General features: G+C 45.1%; 1 protein-coding gene across 5 annotated transcripts in view; it reads right to left on the bottom strand.

The window, feature by feature from the left end:
* Nucleotides 1–24,370, bottom strand: part of AMPD3 (adenosine monophosphate deaminase 3) — a 70,484-nt gene extending 46,114 nt beyond the window's left edge. The window contains exons 1-6 of one of the 5 annotated variants that reach the window (XM_075567094.1): nucleotides 24,300–24,370; nucleotides 19,783–19,860; nucleotides 19,145–19,217; nucleotides 16,793–16,982; nucleotides 15,160–15,286; nucleotides 6,916–7,015 (exon numbers count right to left, since the gene is read on the bottom strand). The gene's annotated coding sequence lies outside the window, so the exon portion shown is untranslated. Of the gene's footprint in view, nucleotides 1–150; nucleotides 484–6,915; nucleotides 7,016–15,159; nucleotides 15,287–16,792; nucleotides 16,983–19,144; nucleotides 19,218–19,782; nucleotides 19,861–24,299 lie in introns of those variants that run through there. The other 4 variants (XM_075567090.1, XM_075567092.1, XM_075567095.1 and 1 more) reach the window with 4 other exon arrangements.
* Between the last annotated feature and the right edge of the window lie 2,824 nt (nucleotides 24,371–27,194).

The following is a 27,194-nucleotide window of genomic DNA, read 5'->3' as shown; positions in this document are numbered from 1 at the left end:
GGGTTTCTCTCATAATCACACCCGATCTACACTACTCATATTACTCACACCTGCACACAATTCGGAGTCTGTCATGTCAAGATTTGCAAAGCATAAGAAGCCCGCATACAGGTGACCAAAACTGAACACGGCGCTGCCCGGGGTTATTACCTTGATTCTCTGTTCCTTGGATGACCAGGTTGGAGTAACCTTGCAGTCCCCTCTTCAGTGACCTCTCCTCCTTGCAGAGTTGGGGCTCCTGATGCAGAAGTGGGTCCTGCAGTAGTCCCAGCTGAGGTTTAAGTTACCTGCAGCAGCTCAGACTGCGAGCTCGCGGCAGTAAACTTCTTGCAAGGGCTCAGATTTCAGTCCCTCTGCTGGAATTGCGTTACATTATCATGCATGCACCTACCCAACCTTGGGAGCTGTTCACAGACTTTGGCTTGGTGTCAAATCAGAGCTAAACAAGGCTGGCTTCAGTAGCACAGTTCTCACACGCCAGTCTTTTTAATCCGGATTTCTACACACAACTAGAATCTCCAACTGCACTTATTCTTGTATCTTGCATCATTAAAAGGATGAAAAGGAAACCTCAGCCTATGTTTCCTGGTTTGTGCAACCAAAGCATTAGCATCCAGCAGATAGTATCCCTTGCCTATGACAAGCAGCACTTAAGAAGTGCCATTAAGTGAAAGCAAATCGCTACAACACTTTCTCTGCAGCTTCTAACATATAATGCTATTATGTGTGTATATGTGCTAAGAAAGAACAGTATATGCTGAATAGCAATGCATATACAGTATACAGTAGCTTCCACATGTATGACTGAAACCTTTACAGTCTAAAGGTTTGGCCAACAGGGCTGACAAACCCCAGTTCTTAAGTCCCACCAGCAGGTCAAGCTTTAAGGATATCCCTGCTTCAGCACAGGTGGTTCAGTCATTGATTGGGCCACCTGGGCTAAAGCAGAGTTATCATTAAAACCTCACCTGTTGGTGGGTCTTGAGGACTGGAGTTGGCCAACCCTGTCTAAACTGTAACTGAGGTATACCAATGTGATGAATCAACCTATCCTTGGTGCAAAGCTAGTGCAGGTCCGGGGGAAAACACAGCACCCAGCACCCAGCACCCAGCACCCAGCAATATTCTTAGACACAAAATGACATGGGTCGAGTTATTAAAAAAAAAATGAAAAGCCCCATATGCTGCTATCTTTATGTAGCCCCACAATAAGTATTTATCATGAGTTGTACTGAGTGGTGGATTTACGTATCAGCTAAATAAACTAGAGCTTAGGACAGGGGTGGTCAACTCCAGTCCTCAGGGGCCCCCAACAGGGCAGGTATTAGAAATATCCCTGCTTCAGCGCACATGGCAAAATCAGTGGCTCAGTGATTCTCACTGCACCACCTGTGCTGAAGCAGGGATATCCTTTAAACCTGACCTGTTGGTGGCCCTTGAGGACTAGAGTTGACCACTGTTGCTTATGGCCTCACAATTTGAGGGGCCTCCAAATACAAAGAACATTCCCCCACCCCCCCAAATTCCTATAATATATTTGAGGGGCCCCAAAAATCCCAAGGGTCTGTTAATAAATATTATTAATAATATAATATAAATGATTATAATTATAATATTATTAATAAATAAATAAGAATAAAATCAATAGTAGTTTGAATCTTTAGTAATAAAAGTTGAATGTATGTTAAAAGCAACCTACAGTATGTCATGTAAAGAAAAAATGGGCAACAGTGAACACAATGGCGATCATGAGGCAAGAAAAGCTTTCTGCGCTTAGCATTTTGCGCATAGAAAGCGATAAGCTTCATAGTTTATCGTTTGATGATATCATCGATAAATTTGCTTTCCAAAAAACCAAGAAAAAAAATGTGGTACATTTTTCTATCAGTTTTTTTTAGTACGTTTATAATCAAAATATTTTCTGTCATCAAAAAGTCTGCACATGTACTATTCAAATAAAAATCGTTAATGTTTATTAATCATTAATCATTCTTTCTACAATATATATATATATTGTAGAAAGAATGATTAATGATTAATAAACATATATATTATTAGTACATTAGTACATTAGTATATTATTAGTACTGAAGCATTATTTCTTGTAATTATAACCATGTATGTTTTGTCATTTGGACGTAGCACTGGGCACCCCCTGTCGTTTGTTATATTCATGTGCCACAGCCCAGTTGCACTCTATGTGACATTGCATATAGTCAAGATTAGGTGGGAGTGGGCGTTTGAGCTTGCTGGGTTTGTGTGTTAATTAATTTCTGACTGGTATCAGTTGTATGGAGGTTGTGGCACCTCCCCCAGAGCTCATGTCAACTCCCCCTTTTTAATGGTGGATCTTCTCATCTTGCTGCAGGTAAGGAATCTATTATGGTTCTTCCCCCTCATACAGAGGTATAGGGAACAAATGCAGTGTAGTGTAGGACTTGCACTTATTATGGTTTACCTTGACGGTTTGGTGTGCAGGCTTATGATGCTTTGGCCAAAATATCTAACTTAAAAACATATTTTATTATTATTAGTATTAGCATTATTATTAGTACTGAAGCATTATTTCTTGTAATTATTACCATGTATGTTTTGTCATTTGCATGTAGCACTGAGCACCCCCTGTCGTTTGTTATATTCACTTGCCACAGCCCAGTGGCACTCTATGTAACATTGCATATAGTCAAGATTAGGTGGGAGTGGGCGTTTGAGCTTGCTGGGTTTGTGTGTGCTAATATATATATATATATATATATATATATATATATATATATATAACAAAAAAACAATATGAAGTAGCGCCGCTAAATAACCAGTTAATTATAGATATTAGTAGGAGAGACAATAGCTAATTAGATAGGCTTGAAGGGGCAGCTAGATAGGGCTAATACACTATGATAAAACTTTATAAAAATTAAAAATAGTAATACAATCTCCTGACAAAACCCTAAAGGAAAAAATGTAAAAAATGTAAAAAATATATTTATTAATAAAAAATGTATAGAAAAAATTGTCAAAAGATGAAAATATATAATAAAAAACCTTCAATACATAAAGTCCTGTTCCAGTGGAAATGTCTTTGGTTTCTTGCAGCCCGTTCCAAAGGGATCACCAGTCCCTAGTGATATCTGGAAAAAAGAACAAAAAAGAAACAGGCGCACACCTAGTGCATTACCACAATAAAATTGTATTGAATGAACATAAAATCTGACAAATGGCCACTCACAAGAATACAGCAAATAAAAGCGTGTATGAGATAGAGCTGCAAGGCACATGAGAGCCTATCACCAGCATCCGTCCGCAGTCAGTGGCGTCGTCACGTGGATCACCTTCGTGAACCGGAACCGGAAGAGGGATCTTTCACCTTTAGTGCTTCATACCATTAGTCCCTCCGGGAAACAGGCACCTCAGATATATAATGTATAAGGTAGCAGGCCGGGAGAGCAGCACACGGGAGCCAAGAGTTCTCAGTCTATCTGCATCAATGTTTGTGGGCAAATGGCGGCCGGATTCTAGCCACGCCCTACGCGTTTCGTCATCAAATGGCGACTTCTTCAGATCCCCTGAAGAAGTCGCCATTTGATGACGAAACGCGTAGGGCGTGGCTAGAATCCGGCCGCCATTTGCCCACAAACATTGATGCAGATAGACTGAGAACTCTTGGCTCCCGTGTGCTGCTCTCCCGGCCTGCTACCTTATACATTATATATCTGAGGTGCCTGTTTCCCGGAGGGACTAATGGTATGAAGCACTAAAGGTGAAAGATCCCTCTTCCGGTTCCGGTTCACGAAGGTGATCCACGTGACGACGCCACTGACTGCGGACGGATGCTGGTGATAGAGCTGCAAGGCACATGAGAGCCTATCTCATACACGCTTTTATTTGCTGTATTCTTGTGAGTGGCCATTTGTCAGATTTTATGTTCATTCAATACAATTTTATTGTGGTAATGCACTAGGTGTGCGCCTGTTTCTTTTTTGTTCTTTTTTCCATATATATATAGAGCTGTATACACTTTGGGCACTTTATACATTTATATTTACAGACACACACACACTCTTACATCACTAACATTCAGGGACCAGTTAAGAATGACAGGGGCGGGGGGGGGGGTGGGCGAATGGCAGGGGCGGGGGGGGTGGGCGAATGGCAGGGCGGGGGGGGTGGGCGAATGGCAGGGGCGGGGGGGGTGGGCAAATGGCAGGGGCGGGGGGGGTGGGCAAATGGCAGGGGGGGTGGGCGAATGGCAGGGGGGGTGGGCGAATGGCAGGGGGGGTGGGCGAATGGCAGGGGGGGTGGGCGAATGGCAGGGTGGGGGGGGTGGGCGAATGGCAGGGGCAGGGGGGTGGGCGAATGGCAGGGGCAGGGGGGTGGGCGAATGGCAGGGGCGGGGGGTGGGCGAATGGCAGGGGCGGGGGGGTGGGCGAATGGCAGGGGCGGGGGGGTGGGCGAATGGCGGGGTGGGCGAATGGCAGGGGCGGGGAGGTGGGCAAATGGCAGGGGCGGGGAGGTGGGTGAATGGCAGGGGCGGGGGGGGTGGGGCGAATGGCAGGGGCGGGGGGGGTGGGGCGAATGGAGGGGTGGGCGAATGGAGGGGGTGGGCGAATGGCAGGGGCGGAGGGGGAGGGCGAATGGCGGGGTGGGCGAATGGCAGGGGTGGGGAGGTGGGCGAATGGCAGGGGCGGGGAGGTGGGCGAATGGCAGGGTTGGGGGGGGTGGGCGAATGGCAGGGGCGGGGGGGGGGCGAATGGCAGGGACGTGGGGGGTGGGCGAATAGCAGGGGCGGGGGGGCGGGGGGGTGGGCGAATGGCAGGGGCGGGGGGGCGGGGGGGTGGGCGAATGGCAGGGGCGGGGGGGTGGGCGAATGGCAGGGGCGGGGGAGCGGGGGGGTGGGCGAATGGCAGGGGCGGGCGAATGGCAGGGGCGGGGGGTGGGCGAATGGCAGGGGCGGGGGGGGTGGGCGAATGGCAGGGGCGGGGGGGGTGGGCGAATGGCAGGGGCGGGGGGGCGGGGGGGTGGGCGAATGGCAGGGGCGGGGGGGTGGGCGAATGGCAGGGGCGGGGGAGCGGGGGGGTGGGCGAATGGCAGGGGCGGGCGAATGGCAGGGGCGGGGGGTGGGCGAATGGCAGGGGCGGGGGGGGGGGGGCGAATGGCAGGGGCGGGGGGGGTGGGCGAATGGCAGGGGCGGGGAGGTGGGCGAATGGAGGGGGTGGGCGAATGGAGGGGGTGGGCGAATGGCAGGGGCGGAGGGGGAGGGCGAATGGCGGGGTGGGCGAATGGCAGGGGTGGGGAGGTGGGCGAATGGCAGGGGCGGGGAGGTGGGCGAATGGCAGGGGCGGGGAGGTGGGCGAAAGGCAGGGGCGGGGGGGTGGGCGAATGGCAGGGGCGGGGGGGGGGCGAATGGCAGGGACGTGGGGGGTGGGCGAATAGCAGGGGCGGGGGGGCGGGGGGGTGGGCGAATGGCAGGGGCGGGGGGGTGGGCGAATGGCAGGGGCGGGGGAGCGGGGGGGTGGGCGAATGGCAGGGGCGGGCGAATGGCAGGGGCGGGGGGTGGGCGAATGGCAGGGGCGGGGGGGGTGGGCGAATGGCAGGGGCGGGGGGGTGGGCGAATGGCAGGGGCGGGGGGGTGGGCGAATGGAGGGGGTGGGCGAATGGAGGGGGTGGGCGAATGGCAGGGGCGGAGGGGGAGGGCGAATGGCGGGGTGGGCGAATGGCAGGGGTGGGGAGGTGGGCGAATGGCAGGGGCGGGGAGGTGGGCGAAAGGCAGGGGCGGGGGGGGTGGGCGAATGGCAGGGGCGGGGGGGGGGCGAATGGCAGGGGCGGGGGGGTGGGGCGAATGGCAGGGGCGGGGGGGTTGGCGAATGGCAGGGGCGGGGGGGTGGGCGAATGGCAGGGGCGGGGGGGTGGGCGAATGGAGGGGGTGGGCGAATGGCAGGGGCGGAGGGGGAGGGCGAATGGCGGGGTGGGCGAATGGCAGGGGCGGGGAGGTGGGCGAATGGCAGGGGCGGGGAGGTGGGCGAATGGCAGGGGCGGGGGGTGGGGCGAATGGCAGGGGTGGGGGGTGTGGGGCGAATGGCAGGGGTGGGGGGTGTGGGGCGAATGGCAGGGGCGGGGGGTGGGGCGAATGGCAGGGGCGGGGGGTGGGGCGAATGGCAGGGGCGGGGGGTGGGGCAAATGGCAGCGGCGGGGGGGTGGGCGAATGGCGGGGGTGGGCAAATGGAAGGGGCGGGGGGGGTGGGCGAATGGCAGGGGCGGGGGGGGGGGGGCGAATGGCAGGGGCGTTGGATGGGCGAATGGCAGGGGCGGGGGTGGTGGGCGAATGGCAGGGACGGGGGGGGTGGGCGAATGGCAGGGACGGGGGGGGTGGGCGAATGGCAGGGACGGGGGGTGGGGCAAATGGCAGCGGCGGGGGGGTGGGCGAATGGCGGGGGTGGGCAAATGGAAGGGGCGGGGGGGGGTGGGCGAATGGCAGGGGCGGGGGGGGTGGGCGAATGGCAGGGGCGTTGGATGGGCGAATGGCAGGGGCGGGGGTGGTGGGCGAATGGCAGGGACGGGGGGGGTGGGCGAATGGCAGGGACGGGGGGGGTGGGCGAATGGCAGGGACGGGGGGGGTGGGCGAATGGCAGGGGCAGGGGGGGGTGAAAGGCAGGGGCAGGAGGTTGAAAGGCAGGGGCATGCGGGCAGCGGGCGGGAGAGAGGTGCCTGGCGGGAGAGCGGGCAGACGGGAGAGAGGCGGTGGGCGAGAGTGAGTGCGGGAGTGGAGAGAGGCAGCGGGCGGAGGGCGGGAGTGCGGGTGAGAGACGGCGGGCGGGAGTGGGCGGACAACAACGAATCAGAAAACGCAGAAACCCACAGACAACACCACAGACAGCACTTTCAGTTATATATATATATAATGTTTTATAGGGTCCTCACCTTTATCATAGCTTTGGGCCTCGCAAAGTCTGAATCCGTCACTGGTTGTACTTCAAGATAGGAAGCCTTTAATACGTCTGACAGTTGTCAGCTGATCTTCCTAAATAAATGGAGGAACATTCACTTAAATTGTAAGCTCTCTGGGGCAGGGATCTTCTTCCCTGTGGTCTGATTTGGTTTGTTGCACTTATTGCATTATTATTCTCTGTATCGTATTGTCTGTTTTGTAAAGCACTGTGGGCACCATATAAATAAAAATATACATACATTAAGATACTTTCTCCCCTTGCACTTTTCACCTAGTGCTCTTTAAGACATTTTCACGTGACTACCATTTGACTGTGTTAACTCCTCATCTCGCTGGATTTCTGTGCTGAACAATCTGCTGCAGTGGAACTCTGGCAGTGCAGGGTGGCAGAGCGGGCATTGTGCTAGTGCAGAACTCACACAATAATGCAGTCAGTAGCACCAGAGGTTATTTTCATATCCAGTTTATTGATTCTGCTTTCTTGCACAATAAACTAATGGATCAGATGACATAAGGCTTTTAAATCTTTAATGGACCCATTAGAAGAATATACAACACAATGCATCTTAGCATAATAGAGTTTTCATATTCACTGCAATAATTGCTTCCTTTAACTGTTGATATGGTTATGTAGCAGGTTGCGGATGCAGAATGTCTGTTGGGAACGATGGGATTATAAAGGCAAGTTCTTTGCCATTCCGCAAATGTCGAAACCTTGATAACATAAAGGGATCTACAAGGGAATTATACAATATAAGAGTGAATTCTGAGCCCCTTTCGAATTTCCCTGCTCCATAATGTTTCACAGACCACCCTGCCATGAAAAAAGGGGGGAAATTTAAAGTCCTCCCATCCAAAATATGTTTGGGGGGGGGGCGCAAGTGACATCAACGCGTATGCACGCATGCTGAGAAAGCTCAGTGCATTCCGCTACAGAGAATACAATATAGCCTCCGATTGTCACCTCGTATTCTGGCCAAAGTCAATGCTACGGGCGGGGGATACCTTGGCATGCCGCTGAAGAAGGATAAGAAGATCCCTGTTCTGGATCTGTCCCGGTTTGACCACAAGCAGCCCATGATGGCGAAGGGAAAAGAAGATGGGGCCAAGGCGCGCATCGACGGATTCGGACCAGGAGCAGGAGGAAGAAAGGGCAACCGCAATTACCAAGCAAGACCTTAAGGGTATGTTCAAAGAAATGCAAGATGTGTTCCAGTCAGCTTTGGACGAAGCAGGAGTGGACTTTAAAGCAGAAATCTCTTCACTTGCTAAAAGGATCGCAGAGCTGGAAAACAAAATGGCCGCTTCCTTACAAAATCGGGTAAATACAGACGATGAGGTTCTGCGGCTCAATGAGGAGGTAAGAGCCATGAGAGATAGCATGGATGACCTGGAGAATAGGGAGCAAAGGCAGAACCTACGAATTCGCCACATTCCTGAGACAGTGTCCGCAGAAGCATTGCAGCTATATCTCAAAAGACTGTTTCTGTCAATTGACCACCACTACAAGATAGTGAACTGCTGATGGACAGAGCTCACCGAGTGTTGGGTCAGAGATTTGATGACCCTAAAAGAAGTAGGGACGTGGTGTTGAGGCTTCATTAATACGCGGCTAAAGAAAAGATAATAAAGGGGTGCAGAAACAGAGGTTCCATCGACTTTGAAAACTCCCCCATTCAGATCTTCCAGGACCTGTCCAGGTTGACCATAGAGAGATGAAGAGGACTACGACCGGTGACAGCAATACTCCAGGAAAAAGGGATTCGCTATCAGTGGGCCTTACCGTTCTGCCTTATAGCTAAGCATGGAGGGAGGCAGGCAGGCAGGCTTAGCTTCACTAGCCAGAGGAATCAGCATCTTTCCTATCAGCGTTAGGTCTGGAGCCCAAGAGCAGTCTGGGTCAGTAGCGATAGACTCAGGACGACAACCCAAAGGAAAAGCAGTCGGCTGAGGGGGCGACGGGCCGTGGAGGGAAAGATCAGGACCGGCCAAGCACTTGAGAGGTCTCATGGCAGTCCCTTTATTGGTTAACAAATTCTGGAAGGAACAGTCTGAGTCTGCGGCGGACTCTTTGACTGAAGAGTCGGCATCCCATGACTCTCCAAAGAAGCCCAAGTCTGAGCTGTTGTTTTGTTTTCTGTTTCTATGTCCCTTATCTTGAATTGCAGGTCCGGTTCTGCTCGTACTTTGAGATAATTTGCCCATTGCCTGGGTGATAGGATCAACTCCGCAGAGGGGAGAGCCCCCCCCCCCAGAGCCCCCCCCCCCCCCCCGAGGTTTACAAGAGGCCAAGATCTGCATGGAGCAGGGGAAAGAACTGACTGAGAGGCCAGGCGAGGGGTGAGTGGGCCTTGGCCCAAAGAGTTTGAAAAGATGGGTCTTTTGTGGGTTACACGCCACATTCTGACTCAGGAAACAGACACAAAGGACATTAAGCCCCATTAAAGAACAAGAGCAGCCCCTGCTCCAATGTTAACATCTATGGAATGTTTTGTGGAAAATATAAAATTAGACATAGATTTTCCCCCAGGTTGTTTACCCCCTCCACTTTTAAATGAGTGTTATGGGAATAATCCGGATGGAGGGAGAGTGGTCGGAAGAGACAGAGTTTAGAGGGATATTATTGTGTTATATTGTAAAAGTTGTATATGTTTATATGTTCCAAAGTCGGTAAAAGTTGGTTTAAATGTTAATTACTGGCGCTTTAAGCAAGTTAAAACAAAAGGTGCGATCAGGAGGTGGAGATTAAGTAGTGGCGGGGTGTATGGTGGAGAACGGAGACCAGCATGCCCGATGCCAGGACGACCCCAGTAGGGCCATATGCCCCTCCAGGCCAAGCCAAGTAGGGACTGGCCGCAAAACTGGGATGAGTGGCTGTGTACACTCATCTTACCTTACAACCGAATTTTTGTTTTGTTCCCCCCCCCACTCTCCAGACAGGGGAGAGTTCACTCCCCCCCTTCCCCCCACTAATTTCTATTCCCTTGCTCCCCACAACCATCAAAATCTTAGAAATACAACTTTCACAAGAAAAAGAGAGACACGAAATCTGGAATGACTAACCAAATTGCGTTGAAGGTAGTGTCCTTAAATGTCAAGGGCCTGAATGCAAATGGCCCTACAAAAATTTAGGAAACTGAAAGAAGACGTTGGTTTTTTTTGCAAGAGATGCACTTTGACACGCAGGAGCCCCCAAACACTTTTAGGGGGACATAGCCTTTAGCATTCTGTTCGTCTTTCACTAGCAAAAAAAAGGGGGGTTGCGATTCTAATTACACACAACATACCGTTCCAGACACTGGAAATCAAAATCTGGCAGATGGACAAAAAAGAAGTAAAAGGTGATGTCGGATCCATCCAGGCTCACTCCTTTATTTGGCAACCCAAGGTTTCTCCCTGGTTTTCAGGGACAGAGCTACGATACCTGGAGGCATAGAGGGATTTTAGAGGTGGGGGGTCTGTGGGTAAAAGATAAGCGAATGTTGTTCGAGGAACTGAAGGAAAGGTATGATCTACCTCAAACTGAGATGTTTAAGTATATGCGGGTCCGACACTTTGTAAGGCAGGGTTTTCAAAGTGTAGCGTTCCCTAGGCTCACACGATTCGAAGACCTATGTAAAACAAGGAAATACCAAAAAGGGCTAATATCATCCCTATACCAGGGCCTAATCCCAAAAAAGGATACTCCTGCCCATAAATATATGGAACAGTGGACGCTGGACTTCCAGACTGAAATAATGAGAGGGGACTGGAATGATATGGGAGAATGTGGGTACAACTTCTATTTGTACGGCAACAAAAGAGAACATACATACAATCTTGTTAAGGTGCCAAGTAGAAGAACAATGTTCAAATATAGTGCTCAAGTGACATGCTCTGTAATTAACAATGATTTTCTTGATTGAAGGGAATAGGCTGGGTATAAGGTATATAATTGAGTGAGGTATATATGGGTGCATGTGTAGTCTGTGACCTGAATAAATGTCCTGGTGAGTGTGGGTGATGGAGATATATGAGCCCCACCCCCTCACTGCCAATGTGGACTGGTACTGACACTTGTATAAACACACCAATAAAATACCTCTATGTACTGTTTAAAGGTACAACTCACGTGACCTTGCCCATTGTGCCTTCTGGAAAGCGTGCTCCTGCTGGTAGAAATGATTCGGGTAGCCACAGATGTAGAGGTGCAGCGCACAGCGATAAACTGGATCCACGGGACAGCAGCAGTATAATGAAAATAAAAGTTCTTTATTGAAAAGTCATGGTGCAGACAGGTATGGGTGCAGGAAAAAAAACCTCTGTCTCTAACGCGTTTCACGCCTTGCTGGCGCTTCGTCGGAGAGTACAGTGTGGTGTGCTGTGGTTGCCCTCTTATAGAGATCCCAATTATCATAATTTGAGACCTCCGTGTAAAATTTGAAAACCGGAAGTGACGCGACTCACTTGGTATACCGGAAGTGACGTATCGCGATATGCGAGTCACTGTTATTTGCCGGCTGGGTATGGTATTGGATAGCGCGTCTTCTAACCTCATGGGGAGGGGTTATCTGGGAGTGTGGAGGTAAAGCAAAGCCAAATCTATCCGTATTTAGGTGTATACTAAACCGGAAATGACGTGTCGCTATGGCACATATTTTTGAACCGGAAATGACATATCGCTATGATGCCCATGACAATGATTTGTTTACATAATAAATATGTAGTCACCAACCCGTTTCGTAACAATATTATTTTCTATCGTCGGTACATTGACGACCTTATTTTGATATGGAGGGGAGACTACTCTACACTACAGGAATTTATTCTTTATCTGAATAACAATACATATAAATACTGCACCCATACCTGTCTGCACCATGACTTTTCAATAAAGAACTTTTATTTTCATTATACTGCTGCTGTCCCGTGGATCCAGTTTATCGCTGTGCGCTGCACCTCTACATCTGTGGCTACCCGAATCATTTCTACCAGCAGGAGCACGCTTTCCAGAAGGCACAATGGGCAAGGTCACGTGAGTTGTACCTTTAAACAGTACATAGAGGTATTTTATTGGTGTGTTTATACAAGTGTCAGTACCAGTCCACATTGGCAGTGAGGGGGTGGGGCTCATATATCTCCATCACCCACACTCACCAGGACATTTATTCAGGTCACAGACTACACACGCACCCATATATACCTCACTCAATTATATACCTTATACCCAGCCTATTCCCTTCAATCAAGAAAATCATTGTTAATTACAGAGCATGTCACTTGAGCACTATATTTGAACATTGTTCTTCTACTTGGCACCTTAACATATCCATAGTAGCTCGTGACCACTGAAAATATAATCCACCACTTGGGACACGAGGAAAGTAGTACAGTCCTTTTGAAAGCTGTTTATCAATATATATTACAAATACATGGTGAGAGACAGACAGGATGGAGTGCTTATCAGAGGACTCAGATACCAGCCAAAATAAATCCACATCCTATGCACATAAATGCACTGATAACACCAAACGAAGCAAACAAGCAGCTCAGGTGTTTGAGGGGTCCACGCTGTTAATTGATGATGATGATATAGATCTTCCTATGTTCTTTAACAAATTTGAAAAAGCCCTAGCTACCGACATACGGTTGTGGTGGGACATCACCACACTAGAGAACTATAGAATGATGAAGCGAATACCAAGAGGCTTAAGAATAACAAAAACGCCATCATTTGGATTCCCATCGAAAGAATTTGAATCCAAATGGATCAAACTATTAGATGAATGTTCCTTTAGATTGATCGATATAATAATAGAACATAAGATAGAAGAGAAAAAACTCACATCAAATACAGTGAAAGACCTACAATTGAATTTGAAAAACTTAATTGATATGGATGAATTTGATGACTGTGATGACAAACTAAGTAAACATATTAAAACTATGGAACAAGAACTTATGACACAGAAACAAAAGAAGTATGAGAGAGACAAGATGGATTATGTTTTTAATCAGGTGTATATGTGGCAAAAACCAATATCACATAGAAATGCTAACAAAAATAAGAATCAGAAGAGAAATCAACACAGAGAGAGAGAGAATCAAACAAAATCTACACCAAACAAATCCATTCTAAAGAATAGATCAGAACTTTCTAGTATATCAGACACATCAGACATTGAAACACGTACACCATCAGTCTCCTTTTCAAGAGGCCCAGACGCAGAGAGACACTCCCGTGACCAGGGGGAACAAGATAACAGATCATCAACATCATACACACGGAGATATGAGTCTTCTTCATCATATGAATCCAAAGCCCCAAAAAACGGTTCAGAAAAACAAGGCGCTCGGCCAAAAGAAAAAAGAGACAAAAAGAGAAAGATGGACAATTAAATGTTGACAATAACAACGTCATTAATATTTCTGGTATACCTTTAAACAATGAAGAAATGCAATTACTTAACAAAGGCTTGAACTTTGCCCTAAATGACAACTTCGACCTTTTTTCTACGGTTATTGATGTGCAGAGATTTATTAGAAAATTGTCTTTAAAGAAATGGTTTAACAATAAAGAACTTTTATTTTCATTATACTGCTGCTGTCCCGTGGATCCAGTTTATCGCTGTGCGCTGCACCTCTACATCTGTGGCTACCCGAATACAATCTTGTTAAGATGGTATAACACCTCCAAGAGATTAAAGCAGATGTTCCCAGAGGCCTCAGATGGAGCGGGTATGGACAGACATTAGACCTGGCACATATCTGGTGGTATTGCCCGGCAATGCAGACCTACTGGAGGACAGTATTAAAATGAATAAAAGATGTGTTGGGAATAACGATCCCGGTAGATCCAACTCTAATTATTCTTGCCAAACCCATGGAGAAGGTGAATCACTGCACACTCAAACTGATTTTGCATATACTAACGGAAGCTAGGTGTGCTGTTGCAGCGGTGTGGAAAAAGTCGCTCCCGCCCTCCAGAAAAGAGGTTATTAGAAGGGTTAACGAGGTCCAATTAATGGAGAAACTCACCTTATTTCTGATCCATACTACAAGGAAGTGCTATAGGGTGTGGGAACCTTGAGACGCTGGATAGGGCTGAGAGATGGGTAGCCACCCACAGCGGCAGGAAGGGAAAGGCAAGAGAATGACCCCAGAAGGAGAGCAGGGTTCCGGAGTGTAGAGTGTAGAATGTGTCATTTATAAAATGTTGTATGATATGAAATCTGATTGTTGATGTTTGTAAAAATTCTGTACAAGATGGTTCTTCCCCCCCACCCCCACTCCTTCTTTACCCTCCCCCTTTTTTCTTTATGTACTCCACCCCCTCCCATTTCACTGTTGAAATCTTTAGTAAAAATATAAGTTTAAAATATATATATATATATATATATATATATATATATATATATATATATATGTATGGGGAACACACAGACATTGTAAACACTCTTAAAATATACAATATATAAGCAGTGAAGGTCATGTTTACTAAGTGGTGCTATTGCGTAAGTCCCCTTCGGGTGCTAGAAGACAAACCTACGCCCTACAGTGCACCGAATCACCGAAGGTGTTCTATAAATATGTGTGATAGCATCAGTACACCCAAAAACACATCCATATTACAAATTAAAGCTTCTCCAAAAAATAGTTGGATAGTGAACTGCTACATTTCTAACCCTTCTTGAATTGTGTCATAGGGGGTTTTCATTAAAGCAGCAATATAACATCCCCCTCTATTATTATTATTATTATTATTATTATTAATAATAATAATAATAATAATAATAATAATAATATTAATATTATTATTTGTATATGTAAAGCATGTGACAATGTATAATTCTACATTCTTACCTAAGCTGGCAATTGTTTGGTGCTCCTGTTATCAATCTGTCAAAATTCTGATTGTGTGCCTAACATAATGGCTGCCTTTCAGTTTCAATCAATCCTTCGGTCAGTGTAACTCAGCAGCTACAATGTATCATTCTATTACTAATGTAACTTTATCTATTGTTACAGTTTGCAGCTGAAACTGCTGCGAACATTAGCAACAAATCATCACAAAGCCTGCTATAGAAATCAAAGGCTTCTGCTTTAAAACATATTAAAAATTGCATTAAAGCAGCAGTTCAACCTGACATTTGAATGTATTTTTTATTTTTTCCATTCAATATGTGCAATCTGCACACTGACAAGTGATTAGCTTAATTGCCAATCGATCCGTTCACCTGTGATCGATCGGTGAAGATTCGGCTCGGGGTTCACCAAATCTCTGTTAGTGCTGCAGAAGATTACCCAAGATGCTGTGTGGAAGATCATGTGGCCAGGCAGGCACTAGATACAATTGGTGCACAGCTAGAGAGAGGGTAAAAGGGGTGTACCAGAGCTCAGAAGAGGAAGGGGATGTTACTTTGTAAATGGTTGCTATAGAAACAAAAATGCTTGTTACATTAGAATACATAAAAAATGTCTTTTAAAATAGTTTTTTAAGCTACAAGTATTTTCTCATCTTACAGAACTGATTTATTACAAAAAAAAAAACATGTAGGATATTGCTTTAACTGCAGCTTTAAAAGTTGAATAAAAAATAAATGTATAAAAAACAGTCACTAATACTACAGAACTGATTTATTTAAAAAAAAAATTTCAATTTGACATGTTTTGCTGTTTTTAACTGCGATAGTGCCAAGCGGAGCACTATGGCACAGAAACTGCCATTGACAATGGGAGTTTCCATGCAATTGTACCCCGATTAGCACTATCGCAGTTTAAGTCATTTTATGGACTTCATTTGAGTCTGCAGGGGGCTGCCCGTTTGGCTCTTTGTAGCACTATCTGAGGTGCAGAAGCATGTCAGACTGTTTCTGCCAGCACACAGGGTGATATATCACACACCAGGGCGTACAGAGAACCGGAAACAACACCATTTCCCATCATGATTAAAAGGAGAACGGGGACATTTTATGATTTTTAAAAAACGTCTTTGACGGAGAACAAAACAAATGAATTAAAAACTATTTTAAATGAGATCCCACAGGAGGAAACGCAGACAGATTGCATTGCATCCCTCCTGCTGTCTCTGTACGTTCTCCCCACCAATTAGATTGTAAGCTTCCTGGAGCAGAGACTCATCTTCCTTAATGTTACTTTTATGTCTGAAGCACTTATTCCCATGATCTGTTATTTGTATTATTTGTTATTTATATGATTGTCACATGTGGTACTAATGTTAAGCGCGAAGTACACTAATTTCGCTATATAAATAAATTTGTTTACAATATATGATTATGTGTTTTAATATGTATTTTATTGAGTTCCTAGTGCAGTTTTATATTATTATATTAAAGATGTTATAGACCGTTAATTGTTTATCTTTTAATCACAGCGTTATGTACTCTTGTGAGAGAACCTGTGAATAATTACCCATTAATTGGCCACAGTATATATGTAACACCCATTAGGGGTCTCATTAAGCTCCTGATGAAGCTGACTGGGATCAGCGAAATGCGTAGAGCCAAGCCTGCAAGTGAGAGCTGCTGATTCCTGAGCCGTGAGGACCCGTCGCTGTATACCCGCCCCTTTCTTCGAGTATCCGGAAGTATCTGGGACACCGGCGGATGTGACGTAGAACGCCATCCGAAGTGAGGTATCAGCGGGAGAAGCACGGAATAGAGTTGATACCACTTACCCTCTACGGTGTCATCTCACAGCTCACCGCATTAATTGATGTACCTGTATTGAATGTACACCATGTGAGTACATTTGCTGCTGTTTTTATTAGTTTTTTTATAAATTGTTTATTGGTCTGCACTAGGAGTCCTCTCTGTTTTTTCTCCCTGAGACATACCACGATCCACTTACCTGTTGGAGTAAGCTGTCACACGGACTTCTGTCACTGCTGGTTTATATCCTACTTCTTGTAAGTAGGTTCTTCGTAAGAGCCAAGATCTATCCTTTAATTTCACACTGTCATGGCTGTATTGCACTAGATTTTTCTCTTTTATATTTTGGGGTGTTCCGGATATATGCTCCCTTCAATCCTTGGACGCAGCTATATAAATAAAGACATACATACATAGTTATTCCTACCCAATGCATTGTGTGACTGGCAGCCAAAGCGTTGAATGGGTATTGTGTTTTGAGGGATAGCATTTTTGCTCACCCTGAAAAAAAAAATAGGATGAATCAGATATTCCCAACTCCAGTCCGCAGGGACCACAAACAGTGCAGGATTTAAGGCTACCCTCTCATTAGCACAGGTGGACCAATCATTTTGGCTGAACTATCTGTACTCAAGCAGGGGTCTACTTAAAACCCATACCATTAGTGGTCTGTGAGGACCAGAGTTGGGGACATCTGACTCTAAAGATACCTCCGTACAGCCACCACGTGCAGCGTGAATACTGATTTTCTGTTTGCTCAGACAACCTTTTTTTTCTTTCTACATTGACGTTTCAAAAGACTTACAGGATTTAAGGGCTAACAGAGGAACTTTAATGTTAGCATCTTTGGAGAGCCGATTATAATAATGATATATCATAGTGGAATTATAAGTACCATACCATAATGGTTTATGGTCTGCGTTGCATAAGAGAAATGCATCAAGCTAATTAGAAGTGTGCAGTTATACTCATTATTGCTGTACATTATTTCATTTTCTGAGGGTGTCTTGGGGAGGTGGTACTTTGTTTGACCTCTTCAGCATTAAAATCACTTTGATTGTAAGCTCTTCAAGCAGGGATTTCCTTTCCTATTTTCTGATTTGCTTCTTGTATTATTATAATTCCCTGTATTGTATTCTTTGTGAAGTGCTGAGTACACTTTTGGCGCTATATAACTAAAGATATACATACATACGGTCAAAATATTGATTATGATTCAGCATCCCACTGTCCTGCAGCTACAAGGAGCTGGTGCTTTTAAAACACATTGCAATGTACACGTGGATGCAGAAAACTGTAATGGAAATAGCCCAATAAACATGTCCATTCTTTTTAGCAACCACAATTAATACCATATCAAAGCACCAAGGAAACCAGTACAAGCCGTTCAGAACAGGACGGAGGCCCCAGGCTATTAGAGCAGCACATAGCATTACTTAAAATCATTCCAGGTAATTACGTAGAGAATCATTTACATTGAACGGAAGTAATTAGTTGTCTTTATAGTAAGGGGAAATGAATGGAAGTTTGGATGTTGCATTATATAAGGATCTCCAAGATTTGAACATACCGTACAATGCAATAAAGGTTTGCCTTGTCTTCAGTAAGATGGTATGTCCCTGAAACAGTTAGATTGCTTAGACACGTTGTCTGAGACATGCGAGTGTACACAGTGGTATTTTTATTAGCCGTACACTGAAGGGTTTTCTTTACCCCACATCACCTTTTTTTAATGTGTGGTTATTTCTTATTATGTAATACTGTACATTCCAAGTATTCAGTGGAATGACCCATAAAAATAAGCGCTGTTCATCATCGCAGGGGGGCTCAACTCCAGTGCTCAAGCCCCCCGCCATCCCCCCAACAGGTCAGGTTTTCAGGATATCCCTGCTTCAGCACAGGTGACTCAATCATAGGTTCAGTCAAAGACTGAAGCATGGATTGATTGAGCCATCTATGCTGAAGCAGGGACTGATGGCGCCATCTATGCTGAAGCTGAGATAGCCTGAAAACCTGACATGTTTGGGCGAGGAAGGGGGGGAGGAGGGGGGCTTCAGGATTGGAGCTGAGCACCCCTGGTGTTGCAGTCTGTCCTATGTGGCAAGGTCCCCTCAAAACCACCACCAGCATGAATCTGAATAGAAAAAGAGGAAGTTAATATAAAAGATCAACTCAAGCCATGTGTACAAAAAGCATCTTCTTTAGGGGTAACACCTGAAGAAGGGGCTGTTTGTAGCCTGAAACGTTGTGCACTTGGTCTCGTTTCACCATTTAATGCTCGAAGCATCAGAAAATCCCCATCGAAGTGAATTACATTTTTGGGTTGAAACCATCCAAAACGGCTGCTTTGAACATTAGAGAATTACAGGTAGTGTTAGGAGCTGCATACTGGTCATGCCGTGAAGTGGCTGCAGGCTTATAACGCTTTGGCCAAAGGGTTTAACTAAATGACCCTTACTCATGAGAATACTAACATTGAAGTATGTAACTATGTATTTTGTCACATTGGATGTAGCATTGGGTATTTTTGTCTTTTGTTGTATAGAATTACCACTAAGGCTACGGCCCCAGTCCTGCCTGCTGCACACCACCGCGCGCACCGCCGTGACCAACAGGGACTCAACCTAAGCATGATGGGGGGGAGAATAAAACCATTACTTCCATCTAGAGACTGCAGTCGGTTTAGTTTTTTCCTCGCGTTACACTAATATACAGTTGTATGCCAACTCTATGAAAAATACAAAGTGTACTAAATGAAGTGAGTCTTCATTAGGTGGCAAGTTGTACATCAGAGCACAAGTACAGCGTTCTAATGTCCTACATGCTATGCCTCTGGAATGCACATGTCTGCTTAGTAATCGCATGATACATTCGGTACAGCCCTGTGCAAGTCATTCTTTTTTGGGAAGGTTCCATACAATACCACTTGCGCATGGAGCTCAGTGAGGAACATAGTCACACACACAAACCACATTTCCCTGAACATGCCATGAAGTTATAATACATATTTCTGACTACAATCTTGTGCACACAGATACCCAGCAAGCACTCCTTTTGACACTTATAAAGTATATTTTGTGGTAATTTGGGGGGGGGTTTCTGAGAGATTGTGTGTTTGTTAACTTTGTCCAGCTGGTCTCAGCTGTTTTGGAGGTTAGTGACTCCTCCCACCCAGGGTTTAAAGCTCACCTCTCCCCACTGTCCAAGTAGGCAGGTTTTCTTTTCATGCAGCTGGTTGCGACAGGTTCAATGCCAGGACCATCCTTCCTTTAATTATAGAGGTAAATAAGGATTTTAATCAGTTAGTGTTAGGACCTGCGAATTTGGTCATGCCTTGATGTGGCTCGCAGGCTTATACGCTTTGGCCAAAGGGTTAACTAAATGACCCTTTTTTCAAGAGATATGTAGGTATTTCACTGTGTTTTTTTGTCACATTAGATGTTGCTCTGGACTTCTTTGTTTCTAGTTTTATACAATCTTGTGCAGTAGACTTTCTGGATGGGTCTTTTTATAGGGACGGATATCATGTAATTGAGTCTACCAATTCATTGGCCGATTTTGATGATATCCTTTGGTAGGACCATGTGAAAATAATTAATTTAATTAAAGATAACACACACTTATAGTCTGCCACACAATCTGAGGTGGTGTTTCAACAGGTATATTTTAACGTTCGCATTTTTGCATACAGTCACAGAACACCTATTAAGGGGATTACTTTACTAATATCTATTAAGGGGATTACTTTACTAATATCTATTAAGGGGATTACTTTCCTGGAGTAACATAGTAGGTGGAGATGAAATTATATGCTGTATCCTATTTAATAATATTATTATTATTATTATTAACAACTTTATTTCATATAGTGCTTTTCTCCCAATGGGACTCATAGCGCTGCACAGTTACAGTATAGAGCGTGGTACACAGCACACAGGAATGTTACAGACACATATGTAACCTTTGTTCTCTGTCATTCCAGAGAGAGAAGTACCGCACATTACCATTTTAATACTCAACCTGCAGATTTTTAATTAGCTTTTGAGTCACCATAGTGGTTTTGACTTTGTTTACAGTACCATGGCCACCATCTCGTATAGGTAATAACACTGACTATGTGCTTACGCTTGTTGTGTTATCACATTGATGACCTAATGCAGCTTACTTATTGATAAGGAAATGTAGGTGTATTGTTTTGAATTATTCTAATGTAATATATCCTGCTCAATGTTAATTTTGGGGTCACGTTGTGCAGCACCATCCAATGCAGTCAACGTAACACATATTTTTAACACAACAGGAGGAGGGTCCAGATTTACTAAACGGTGCTAAGCCATAGAGCTCATGCAATGAAGAATACACTTGCTGTGGTACACACGTTGTCTGCAGTGCATCCTTATATTAAACAAAGATTTCAATTCTAACATGTTACATGGCTTTTGGAGGGATAGCGCATTATACGGAATCAGACATCTGAACAAGGCTGCGTCAACGCAACCAAGTCTCCGCAGGCCTTCAGCCATCAAGGGACCCACTGCCACAGCCGCTGCGCTGCTGGACACTCAGCCGCCTGCTGCTTCACCAATGAGGTAAATTAATGTAAGTGTTAATTTAGTGGTTAGTGTAGGGGTTAGGTTATTAGAGTAGGGGTTTAGTGTACAGGGTTAGGTTTTTAGGGTAGAGGTTTAGTGTACGGGGTTTGGTTTTTAGAATAGGGGTTTAGTGTAGGGGTTAGGTTTTTAGGGTAGGGGTTTAATGTAAGGGGTTAGATTTTAAGGGTAGGGGTTTAGTGTACGGGGTTAGGTTATTAGGGTAAGGGTTTAGTGTACGGGGTTAGGTTTTAAAGGTAGGGGTTTATTGTATTGGGGTTAGGTCTTTAGGGTAGGGGTTTAGTGTATGGGGTTAGGTTTTTAGTGTAGGGGTTTAGGGTACGGGGTTAGGTTTTTAGGGTAGGGGTTTAGTGTAAGGGGTTTGGTTTTTAGGGTAGGGGTTTAGTATATGGGGTTAGGCTTTTAGGGTAGGGGTTTAGTGTACAAGGTTAGGTTATTAGGGTAGGGGTTTATTGTACGGGTTAGGTTATTAGGGTAGGGGTTTAGTGTATGGGTTTAGGTTTTTAGGGTAGGGGTTTAGTGTACGGGTTAGGTTTTTAGGATAGGGGTTTAATGTACGTGTTAGGTCTTTAGGGTAGGGGTTTAGGGTAAGGGGTTAGGTTTTTAGAGTAAGGGTTTAGTGTAGGGGGTAAGGTTATTAGGGTAGGGGTTTAGTGTAGGGGGTTAGGTTATTAGGGTAGGGGTTTAGTCTACGGGGTTAGGTTTTAGGTTAGGGGTGGAGTTTGTAGAAGAGGTTAAGATTTGGGGTCATTAGGGTAAATGGTATTGTTAGGGACTTAGCTTGGCGGTGAAGTGGCCGGGCAGAGAGATGCACGGTCGCCAAATGGGGGGACAGCTGGTATTGCTCTCCCGGGCCCGCCCAGTGAAGGGGCCTGGCCTCGGCAACACTTATGTTTCCATTCTGTGCAGGCAACCCGGGCCCTCCCCTTTCCTGGCTGCCGCCCTCCTCCCTTCTCTCCTGCAGGACTACAGGACCCGCCCCTTCCCTCAGCACCGCCCCCCTCCCTTCTCTCCTGCAGTAATGCAGGGCCCTCCCCTTTCCTCCGCACCCCCCTCCCTTCTCTCCTGCAGGACTGCTGGGCCCTCCTCTTCACTCGACACCACCCCTCTGTCCCTCCCTCCCCAGGCCTCTGCGGGCCTGCTGGGCTCTCCTGTGCACTGGCCATGCTGCTCCAGCACGCCCATCCAGGGGCCCCAGGTAAGTCCACATGCCCCAGGCCCCCATTATACCACCCTCCCAGGCACCTTACCCACTCTAAGGGGAGAGAGGGCTAATTTGTATGTGTGTGTTTGGGGAGGGGGTCTTATTGTGTGTGTGTGTCTGTCACTGTCTGTGTGTCTATCACTGTCACTGTCTCTGTGTGTGTGTGTGTGTGTGTGTGTGTGTGTGTGTGTGTGTGTGTGTGTGTGTGTGTGTGTGTGTGTGTGTGTGTGTGTGTGTGTGTGTGTGTGTGTGTGTGTGTGTGTGTGTGTGATTGTGTGTGTCTGTGTGTGTCACTGTATGTGTGTCACTGGTACATTATTACCACATAACATTGAATAAGTATTTAGAACTATTAGGTGTTGGATAGGGGGAAAATAACTGTTACTGTATATTATCAAATTTATTTCTGTGGTTATCTTGAAAACCTCTCAAAGAAATGCAGATTGCTTAAAGAGGCAATCCAACCGGCACTTAAAAAAAATATATATATTTATTATTATTATATATGCAGCCTTTATTGAAAACTAATTACCTACGCTGACGATCGATTCATTCTCCCATGATCGTTCAGCAAAGATCCTGCTTCCCATGGTTCACACCCACGGTTCCCTAGGCTGCCTTTCAGTTTCAATCAATCCTTCAGTCAGTGCAAATCAGCAGCTACAATGTATCCTTGTAACATTGCCTATTGTTACAGTTTGCAGCTCCAACTGCTGGGAACATTTGCAACACATTATCACAAACAGTAAAGTGTTGCAAAGATCTTGCACTGCTGGGGAGGTGGGCTAAAACTTGTTATAGGAATCAAAGGATGCTCAGTATATTAAAACTCAAAAAATGGCATTAAGAGTCAATGATAAAAACAAATGCAATACTGTAAGTATTATCTAATACATTAGAACTGATTTATTAAAAAAATACATGGAGGATATTGCTTGGATGTCTCCTAATAAAAGGACATAAAGTAAAACATGGTTTTAATAAAATAAATCCCCCTGTCTTTGAAAAATAGAAAAAGTAGCACTTGCACTCGCCCTTTCCTGATGAGGCCTGGTGCTCGTGTCCCGTACCTCCCGCACCGGGTACAAGTAACATATACAGAAACAATGACGTTAGGCCTGCTCTCAAAACTAAATGTGTGATTAAAATATATATATATATATAATTAGATATGACAAAAATGCTTCTATTTAATCCAACAATGTGAAAAATAAAATAAATAATCACAGAGTATAATGGAAAGTATATTAGAAGTACATATTTGCCTAGTATACTTTATACTTGCCATTATATTACTTTATTTTTCACATTGATGGATTAAATAGAATTTTTGTGAATTTACTATTTTTGTCATTTCTAATTATATATATGTATATATATATATATATATATATATATATATATATATATATATATATATATATGTATATATGTATATATATATGTATATATACATATATATATATATATATATATATATATAATTATTATTAATATTATTATTATTATTATTACCCATGGAGTTACCATAGCAAGAGTTTGTTTTTTGAGTGCTGGTCCAGTTTCATTGTTTTGCCTAACTATCGGTGGTGACTCATGCAAGCATAATCAATGTTCCTATCTTGAGAGCGTAATCCGCTGCCCCCTCTCAGCGGCTTCCAAAACATTGTACCTGCGAACAATATCTGCAGTAAGGTAATGCAAATGTCACAGCACAAGAGCCATGCGGTGGCCCCGACCTACCAGTTATATAAAGCTGACATAGCAAAGATACATCGTATGCTGTATTGTGTAACGCCAGCGCTGATGTGACCCAAGAAGCAGAAACACACAGAGAATGTGGGAAGGGATACTGCTCAGCTAGGATTAACAATATTCAGCGCATTACTCACCTTACATATAAAGACGTGCTTGTTGGGCTATCACATTTCACGTTTGGTATTTTGTTTTCAAGACGTAGCTTCAACTGGCATATGATAGATAACAGTCTAAAGACAGGCTACACCCTTTGCAAAAGGCAAAAAGGGAGTGACATAATTAAGATATTTTGACTCTTTGGTAATCAGAAGTCACCCGTCTTTGGTTTGCAATGTCATTTCTAATGCTGAGAAGCTTAGACGACCTACTAATCCCTGTGGCTTCTGCTTTTCCTGGAGCAGCACAAGCTTGTCCCGTTCCTGATGTTGTTTTGTGCGGCGGTAGTAACGGGGTAAGTGTGTGCTGTTCCAGGGGAAGCAGAAACCAGAGCGATTAGGTTAGAGTGGGATTTCTTACAAAATTATGGGGCTTATGTATCAAGGCAATTCTGGTCCAATATTTACACCAGGCGTGGCCAAGTCCAGTCCCTCAAGGGTCACTAACAGGTCCGGTTTTAAGGATATGCCTGCTTCAGCACAGGTGGTGCAGCCTTCGACTGAGCCAACTGTGCCGAAGCAGAGATATCCTTAAAACCTGACCTGTTGGTGGCCCTTGAGGACTGGAGTTGGCCACTCCTGATCTACACCATACAGTATGTATAAAAGAAAAACGTCCTATTGAAATGAATAGGATTTTTCTTCCTTTGATACATGTGGAATTATTTTGCCCCAGATTTGCTCCACTTTTGCCTTGATACATGAATTCAAATGTCTCCATATTGGCTGGTACAATACAACAGATGCCAGCTACACTTGAGAAAGGCAGTTGTATCTGCCGAAACGTCGGAACATTGGCTAAACACATAGTTTTGTTGTTGCAGAAATCCGTAGCGCCCTGCTTCTAATTTGGCTTCCCTATTGGTTGAGACATGATATTTCGCGATACACATAATAATGACTACTCTAAGAGACGTTCCTTTGTGTGCAGCTTGCTTCTTTGTGAGAGAGATATCCGAAGCACTTTTAAAATCATACAGCAAATAAATAAAAAAAAACACTTGTGAGCACCTTCACACGTCTCAGACAGCTCTGCAACCCTGCCTTTCCCCATTATCTCTTAGCAGGCAATGCTTCCACTGCAGCCAGGGATTCTGGGTAATGACATGCAAATGAGCACACCATGTCACCTTTTGCTTCTTGTCCATTTTAACACAGAGCCCTATAAGTTTATGCCTGTCGTATTACAGAGCTTTTTAACTTCATAGACATGTTTAGCAAGCAGGCTGTGTTGAATCCTAGGTCTATATTCGGCTCTCTGGCATCAGTGATAGAGATAAGTCAAAGCAATAAAGTTGCAGCAGCACAAAACTCACAACTCCCACACTCTGTGGCTTACAAAAGAGACATACATCCTGGACAATTTGCATTGATTCTGTTGTCTGTGCTGAGCAAACCCTGAAACTAAACAATAAGCATTGTCTCTCTCTCTTTAAATTCTGTGACACATCATCACAAAGTTTAGGGTAGTGGGTGCATCTCCGTGAGAAGTACCTGTATGTGACCTTGAAACATTCTAAACTGACATGATTAAACTTCATTCCTCACTTTGTGTTTGGCATGGTATATGAGCAAACATTTGCTCCTAGCAACAGGGTTTGCATGTCATTTGTACATGGGAGCTTTGTAATGTAATCTGTACTGTAGGTGCAATCGCACACATGTACACACACACTTCAAATACTCTCTGGGCAAACTACCCGCCTATCTGAACAAGCTCCTCACCCCTACTGCAGGCAGCACTTTTCATCTGCGATCTGACTCCAAAAGACTGTTCATGGTCTCAATGTTCAACAAAGTATCCGGCCGCTCCTCCTTCTCTTACAGTGCACCCCAAAACTGGAACAGTCTACAGGAGACTCTCACAGCCGCCACCAGTCTAAGTTCTTTCAAAACTAAAGCGGTCTCACATTTGAATCTGGTCTGTAACTGTTATATATGCCTATAAGGCTGCCTTTATAGTGCCAGCGACACAACGTCGCGTCACAACAAATGCATTGCCGCCATCGCGTGCGCTTATAGTAATCTACCGAAGCCGCAGATTGGGCCGATTTTGGACTACATTCGAATTTCTGCCAAAATCGTCTGCTTCCATGGGTCTAGCATAAGCCCCATTACTCTATAAACGGTGATGGCGCCAATCCAGCACTATCGTACGATAAGTCCCACTGACTTCACAGGCGATTTCAGTCTATAGAATTTAGAATAAGGGCCAAAAGCCCCCTCCCCCTGTTCAATATGCGGTGGAACCATCTTCACCATACTGAGTAAATGTTTAGCTCCATACAGTACAACAGAATAGGAAAATCGTCTTCAACACATACCGTATTAAATACAGTCCTAAGGATTCAACTCCGCCTTGTATTTTGCCAGCCCGGACAAAAACCAAACGGCTATAAATAATAACAATTACGTCGTGGGGCCAAGATGAAGAAATGAGAGAGTCAGGTCACGTGATTTTCCAGAGGTGTGATTCAAGTCCCTTTAACAGCACAGGCTCCTCTCCCGGCCTCTGATTGACTTGGTGTTGTGACATTATGGATGTGGAAATGCAGTGCTGCCAAGCAGTAAATAAATAGGCCAAGCCATCTGAAACATTACCCGACTCACATTTTGAAGTACAAAGGAGAATAGGAATTACATTAAACAGATATTTTGATCGGTACGATACACTTTAAATATAAATACATTTTTGGTGATACCATGTAATAAGCCAACACTAGAGTTCTTGGTAGAGCTATTGTTATATGTTATGATGCATAGAGAAGGACGCTATGGATGCGGTCAAGCTAACCCCTTCTTTGTCGTATTAACCACTTCTCTGTCTGCTGTACAATGTGTGCGTGTAGCTGGCTCCTCTGGCAGAGAAAGGGT

Source organism: Ascaphus truei, chromosome 12, assembly GCF_040206685.1.
Source record: "Ascaphus truei isolate aAscTru1 chromosome 12, aAscTru1.hap1, whole genome shotgun sequence".
Classification (NCBI taxonomy): Eukaryota; Metazoa; Chordata; class Amphibia; order Anura; family Ascaphidae; genus Ascaphus; species Ascaphus truei.
Note: the sequence above shows the minus strand (reverse complement) of the source record. Positions and strands in the feature narration are given on the sequence as shown.